Below are 7,792 nucleotides of genomic sequence, written 5' to 3'. Positions count from 1 at the left end.
AAGCCTGTACAATCTGTTGGAAACCTGTTTTATAAGTAACTACCATAACTACCCAGCTGCAAAGCTGCCCTTTATCACCCCCAAAAAACCCTCAAAGCCACAACCTTTCACCACCAGTGCTACTTCTCATGCATTTAGGCCCCTTTCCTCTCTTGGGAAGTGAATGAAACTTTGCTTTCTGCATTTTCTTCTCTGAATTCTTTCACAGCCCGTGTCATTGGCCATGCAAACAATCCCAGCCTTGGTATTTATTTCCAAAATAGTGGCTATACCACCAGTTATCACTGGTGGGTGCTAGCCACAAGCCAGTCACTCCTGGGACGTTCTGACCCAAGTCCTTGTGAAAATAAATGGAGCTTCTCAGATCCCCCATATTTGCTGCAGTCCACACAGACTCCTCCCCGTGGGGAAGGTGGCTTCAGTGCTCCTTGGTCTCAGTATGAATGCCCCACTACAGCATCCCTAGGAGACAATAAAACTACACAAAACTCACTTCATTGATAAATTTATGAAACCACTGACTGGCTCTTGGAAGAACCAATGAAGGTAAGGAAACTCACTGAACACTTAACAGGTATTAATATTCCAGGGTTTGCTTTTTGATCGTTACTATTCTTTTTATTCTAACAGAACCCTGGGATTCGTAGATGTTATTGTATTCCTGGGGAAAATACAAATGGGGAGAGGAAGGGGTTTTTCCAAGTCACACAGCAGCCAGAGGTCAGATTGAAGACCCTAGATTCGATCTAGTGAGCCTGGCTCTAGAGCTGGGAACAATCTCAACCATACCATATTAGGCCCTTAGCACAAGGCAGGAGGACAGCAAAGGCCAGGAAAATGAGGAACTCATCTGGCTGCTGTTTTCATTGTTGCAATTGTCGTGCTTTTCCACATTTTACTGATAGAGAGCTTAACATCTGCCTCACTGTCTTCATAGGAACCCTATGTGTCATTTCCAGTTTTTCTCCAAGGGGAAATTACTTTGAGCCTTAGCTTTATTTTGTCTACTCTTTATGGAGCTTAGTACACATCTCAGCACTAAAGAGATCCTGGTAAATCAGAGCCAGGTCCTTCTGCACATCTGCTTATTTTTTGCATGACAGACTAGAATATAATCCATAATGGTGAATGTGGTGCCTTAGTTTGACACTACGAGTGTTTTTCGTACATGTTGCTGATCCACTCTGCAATATTGAAGACAGCTGGACATGATACCTAGGATATATTCAGAAGTGATGGTGGAGACCTATAGTGTTATATCCTTGGTGGACTGTTCACCTTTTCATACAGGAAACTCAGTGCCCACTTGATATTATATTTTGTCAAATACTGGCTGGAGGAAACAATGGTGCGCACCATCTATTCTCTGCAGCCCTGCCCATCACCAGCAACCACATCCTCCTTTCCAACCTCCCAATGTATGCACCGGAGTTACTTGGGTAGGAATAAGTTATTCTGAACATAAACTTTCATTCCATTGCTCAGTGCACTCTGGCCACAACTAAGATTCTATTCTTGATTGTTCCAGAGAGGGGCCAATCAGCCAAATCAGATTCGGTGTATGTCTGCATTTTCCAATGGACATTGCTATGGCTGATGGCTTTTTCAGAGTACAGGTTGAGTCTGCAGCAATCTTGGTGATATTTCCAAACTGATCTTATGATATCATGGATGTGTATACAACACAATCCATTTAAAGTCAACAAGTGGCATGCACGGACATTCTGAAAATTGACCCTCTTCTCCTTGTTTTCTCCTCACTGCTGTCAGTAGAATGTCTTGGGTTAGTGCTGACTCTCTAAAGCCCTTCTAAGTGTTACAGATTGTCCATTTTCAACATATGGAGCAGCCCTGAGCAGCACTCGTAAGTGGGACTTGAGCATTGTTTTGATGTCATCGCATTTTCATGGTAACCTATAAGTAGTTGTAAGCCAAAACAATTTTCCCAGTTATTGAAGAGATACAAGTACACTTTTTAGGATCTAATCTATACAAGAAAAATTATGTAAGTCATGTTAAAGAAAATCATACCATGGCACAGGTAAGGTCCCTTAAGCATAGATCAGGTATCAGACCATCTGCAGGCACAGTTCAATCTCCTCCTATTGAATTCTAAGATCATCCCCACCCTTTAGCTTTAAGTTTCTTTACATGCTTGTTTATATTGCTACTTGTATTTTACAAGCTGTTATTGGCATGTTTTTCAAGTGGATCTTGATGTCTCACTAAATCCTCCAGAAAGTTTTTACACTCACACTCATACAGACATGTTTTTAAAATACTGCTACAGAATCCGTTTGCAAATCATGTTCTGAAAAGGTCAACAATACATATCCAACAATTGCTTAACAGACTAATATTCACTCAAAAAATTAACACACCTTTTTTATTGGGAAGTAAAAGATATTACAATGAACATGAAGTGGTTTGGTGTATTCACTCAGCAATGATAGGAACCATACTCGACACGGTTTGTAGAAGAATCCTAGAGGGGATGTCCTAGGCAGCCCTAAAGCAAGTGAATGAGTTGGCACCATGGCTGACAGACTGTCAGAATACAAGGTGGACCCAAAAAACTTGAATTATCTTCTGGAGTGTGGGTCCCTTGTAGTAGATTCCCCCACTAGGGAGATTCCCCCACTAGGAGAGTGTTCTAAAAATCCATCAATATCAGTGTACCAGCTGGCATTGTTGTGAGAGGCTGCATTCATGTTCAGTGAAATTTTTTACATACAATTTTATTTTTTTTATCTTTTTAAATTTTGAAATAATTTTGACTTTATGGAACAGTTGCAAACATAGCACTAATCTATATTCCTTTATTCCCTTCCTATATGTCTATAAAGGAGTTCCTATACAGCCTTTACATAGGTGCCTATAATGTTAACATGTAGCCATGAATTAATCAAAACTAGGAAAATACTATTGGTACAATACTATCAACTAAAACACAGACTTTGTTTGGATATCACCAGTTTTCCACTAATGTCCATTTTTCTGTTCCAGCATCTGACCTAGGTTCTACATTGCATTTATACATTATTCATTTTTTTATTCTATTATACTTGGTCCAATTTCTTTTTCTTTCCCATGTTGTCCCCTACACCCAGCCCACCCCTCTTGCCCACATTCAATTCCTTCTTTGTTGTCCATGTCTGTAAATCATTCATACATATTCCTTGACTAGTCCTTTCCTCTTCCTTCCACCATTGCCCACCTCACTTCTCCCATCCTACACATATCAGTCTGTTCCATGTTTCCGTGTCTCTGGTTGTATTTTTCTCATCAGTTTGTTTTGTGCATTAGGTTCCAGTTACAGGTGACATCATATGGTATTTGTCTTTTGCTGATTGGATCATTTCACTTAGAATAATAGTCCCCAGTTCTGTCCATGCTATCACAAAATATAGAACTTACTTCTTTCTGCTGTGTAGTATTTCTTTGTGTAAATGTACCACAGTTTTTTAATCCACTCACCTACTGATGGGCACTTGGGCTGTTTCCAACACTTAGCTATTGTAAATAGTGCTGCTATAACATAAGGGTGCATAAGTTCTTTTGAACTGGTGTTTCAGAATTCTTAGGGTATATTTCCAATGGCGGAATTGCTGGGTCATAAGGAATTTCCAGTTTTAATTTTTTGAGGAAATTCCATATTGTTTTCTACAATGGCTGCACCATTCTGCATTCCCACCAACAGTACACTCAGGTTCCTTGTTCTCCACAGCCTCACCAGCACTTGTTTGTTGATTTATTAATGATGTCCATTCCGATAGGTGTGACATGACATCTCATTGAGGTTTTCATTTGCATCTCTCTGATGGCTAGTGATGCTGAGCATTCTTTCATGTGCCTATTGGCCATCTGTATGTCCTCCTAGGATAAGTGTCTGTCCAGTTCCTTTGCCCATTTTTTAATTGGGTTGTTTGTCTTCCTGGTATAGAGTTGTATGAGTTCTTTATATATTTTGGAGATCAAACCCTTGTCCACTGTATCATTGGCAAACACGTCCTCCCATCTAGTCAGTTCCCTTTTCACTTTGATGATGGTTTCTTCAGCCATGCAGGAACTTTTTAATTTGATGTAGTCCCATCTGTCTATTTTTTCCTTTTTTTCCCTTGCCCTAAATTCATTGAATTTTTTTTTGAAGAGTCAACATGTTTGCTCATTTTATGATGGATAATTTACGCATTCACCTGCCCACACTGTGCTGAGTATTCACCAGCTTTTGACCAAAAATGGCATAACCATTTGCCCCGCCCCTTGCTCCCTATTCACCAAATCTTGCCCTGAGTGACTTATTTTTGTTTTTGTTTCCCCAAATGAAAAAAAGTCCTCAAAGAGAAACATTTTGCCCTGGTGGAAGACATGAAACAAACATGGCAAAAACACTAAAAGCCATAAAAATCAATTATTTCAAAAACCATTTGAGCAGTGGAAAAAAAGATCTTGATAGGTGTATTGCATCAAACGGAGAGTACTTTGGAGTTTAAACATGTAAGAATAAATACACAATTTTTTATAAATAAATTCTGGAGGTTTTTTGGGGGATCCCTACTCATATATCCCTCTGCCTCCCTTTCAGTATTTGTTTTTTTTTAAAGAGAATATTAAATCACTTAATGATTACACATGATAATGGGCACTACTACAAATGTCATTCCCATTAGTGATTTTATCTGGTACCATAATTGAATTTAGAAGTATTGGATATGTAAACAATCATTAATAACCAAATTAACTCTGTGACTCTGCTTAATAGTGACCTCAAGGTCACAACACAGTGACTATCAGTTCGAATACACCAATACACATCTTTGAAGATGGTGGCTTATGTACCCAAGCAGATTATAAATGTACTTCAAATGGAACCTGGCATCACGCTGAAGGAATTCTACATAATTTCACACTGTTGGTGTTATTTACCAAGATGGCTTCAGAGTAGACTACCTTTACACAGAACATATAAAACACACACACCACACACACACCCTGGCTGGTGTGGCTCAGTGAACTGAGTGCCAGCCAGTGAACCAAGAGGTCACCAGTTCCATTCATGCACACACCTGAGTCACAGGCCAGATCCCTGGTTGGGGGTGTGTGAGAGGCAATTAATCAATGTATCTCTTACACATTGATGTTTCTCTCCATCTCTTTCTCTCTTCCTTCCCCTCTCTCAAAATAAATAAATAACATATTTAAACACACACACACATGCACGTACACACATACTTAGCTATGATTTGGTGCGGTTCAGTGGGGTGGGCCACTACTATCTTGCTAAGTAAAAGGTTGCAAGTTAGAGTCTCAGGGCACTTATTGAGGTTTCAGATTCCATTCCTTGTCAAGGCGTGAGCGAGAGGCAATCAATTAATGATTCTCTATGGCATTATACAATGAGCATTATTTAAAGAGCTGTAAGAGAAAATGCTCTATGAAGCCCAAGAACAGGTAACTTTCAAAGGGTGGTAAAGAAGGAACACTGAGTTCTAAGAAATGAGAGAATTAACTTGAGCTATGGCTTTACTGGAAATTTGGCTACCATGAAATTCTGGTTTCTACAAAGTGTGGGTCCTTTTTATTCATGAGAGCTTGAGGAAAATCAGTGAGCTGAGAAAGATACAGTTAAGTTGTGAGCTGAGAAATCTAGAAGCATTGAAGGAAGGCCATTACATCATGTTTCATTTTTTCAACCGTCATTTACTAATTATCTCATCTGCTTCAGGGGATATTTAGGTCTTAGGGAAAGTGTGGTTGACGTAGTTTGACTCCATGGCCAGGTTGCAGGGCAAACTGAAGAAATTACCTTCATCCTGAGGGGTTCATCAGCTCTCTCGCTCACTGTTAGAAGGCCAAAGTCAGAGGTGTGCCTCTTGTCAAAGAAGACCTTGGACTGGACTCTCTCGACAATAAAGAATTGGAATTAAGGAATTAAGAGAGTGGCACAGGTCATTAGTGTGGCCAGATTGGCTTTGGCGGGCAACATATTCCCCTAGGTATTTGCCAGCTTTCACCTGAGAGCGTTGTCTGTGGTTGTCTGGAAGTGTCTGGAAGATGCTCCTGATGCTCCGCAGGGACTTGCCTTTTTTGTTGTTGTTTTGTTTTGTTTTTTTTGTGGGGATGCTTTCAAAGGCTTTATCATAGTATTCTAGGGCCACACATCACTGGGTGTCCTGCAGCTGTTACAAGTAGAGCGTCTTTATTAACTGAGGAACACCCATTTCTGTGTATGCTCCCAATTCCTATGAACTTCAGAGTCTCATTGATTTTGTTAAATACGGGCCCACATGTGTCTTACTCCAAATTGATTCTGGAATTTATTCTGCAGGCGTGTGCATTCACTCTCTCTCAACTTGGTGCTCTTAGGCAGAGTCTGCAGGTTCAACTGTGTCCTGTTCCTTGGTTATTTGTCCTGCAAGAGGTTCTGCTGTGATAAGGTCATCTGATTTTGCTGGTAGGCGGTCTCCTGTATGCACTGTGTCCACCAGCTCGGAAAACGTTTCATTCTCCTTGTAGACACAAGCACACTTCTCTCTCCCACCAAACTGAGAGTGGTAGTAACGTGTGTTCCTTGTATTTTGGTATGTGGCACATGTTCAATCTGAAAACTTTGTCAGCTGGGATCTCCTTTGCTGGAGGACCGGTAGGGCATAATCTGGACGTACTCAGAAATCCCACAGGGAGCCCATGCAGTTTGAAGGGTTGTCTTGAATCAAGGGTGTCATAAACTTTGCAATCTCTAGAACCTGCAAACGTCTCAGCTTGTCCGGGTGGTGAAAGGTGAGTTGAGACAGACCTCAACACCCATTGCAATCTGAGAGATAGGAAAAAAGCCCTTGAAATTTTTACATAGGAAAATATATCTTAAAAATTACTATTGATTTTTAATTTTTTATTTCATGTATGCATACTCATAATACTGTTTTAAATTTATGTATTGATTTTATAGAGAGAGAGAGAGAGGGAGAGAAACATCAATATGTTGTTCTACTTATTTATGCATTCATTAGTTGATTCTTATATTTGTACTGACTGGGGATCAAACCCACAACCTTGGTGTGTTGGGTCAGTGTTCGGACCAACTGAGCTACCTGTCCAGGGAAGCCCAAAATTTCTTGTTTATTATATTTCATGTCATGATATAAAAGAATTCTGAGCTAAAGATAGGTCAGCTTTCATTATACTTATGTACATCTTCATTTACTTTAAATATAATTCCCGAATATGTTTCTAATGTTATTGCATTGACAATGCCACACTTATCATCATCTCAGCTATAAATCTTTTACTATGTCTGTAACTCACAAGTTCTGTTTAATTATGACAATTACAATCCCATTTTCACACTAACAAAAATACCAATTACTTTGTCAAAATTCAATTCTCCCAGTTCATCAACAATTAACTTTTCCTAATTACTATTTAAATTACAAATAGACTTTCATTTATATTTATATTATGCATCTTTTTTATTTTCAAAGATTTCCCCTACTTTTTGCTGTATATTCATCATATATATGATGGGGTAACTAGGTTATTTCTCTGGTAAAATTTCTCAGAGTCTTCAATGTGGGCATACCCTTTTTTTATTTTTCAAAAATTTTTATTTTATAAATTTATTGATTCTAAAGAGGGAAATGAAGAAAGAGAGTGCAAGAGAAACATTAAATTGTTGTTCCACTTTTTAGGCATTCATTGGTTGATTTTTTTCTTTTTTTAATTATATTTTACTGATTATGCTATTACAGTTGTCCTGATTTTCCCCCTTTGCCTCCCTCTACCCCAGCATACC

Source organism: Pteronotus mesoamericanus, unplaced genomic scaffold, assembly GCF_021234165.1.
Source record: "Pteronotus mesoamericanus isolate MK-2021 breed Mesoamerican mustached bat unplaced genomic scaffold, CSHL_Meso_final scaffold_128, whole genome shotgun sequence".
Taxonomy (NCBI): Eukaryota; Metazoa; Chordata; class Mammalia; order Chiroptera; family Mormoopidae; genus Pteronotus; species Pteronotus mesoamericanus.
The sequence above is the reverse complement of the archived record's forward strand: the minus strand, read 5'-3'. Positions refer to the sequence as shown.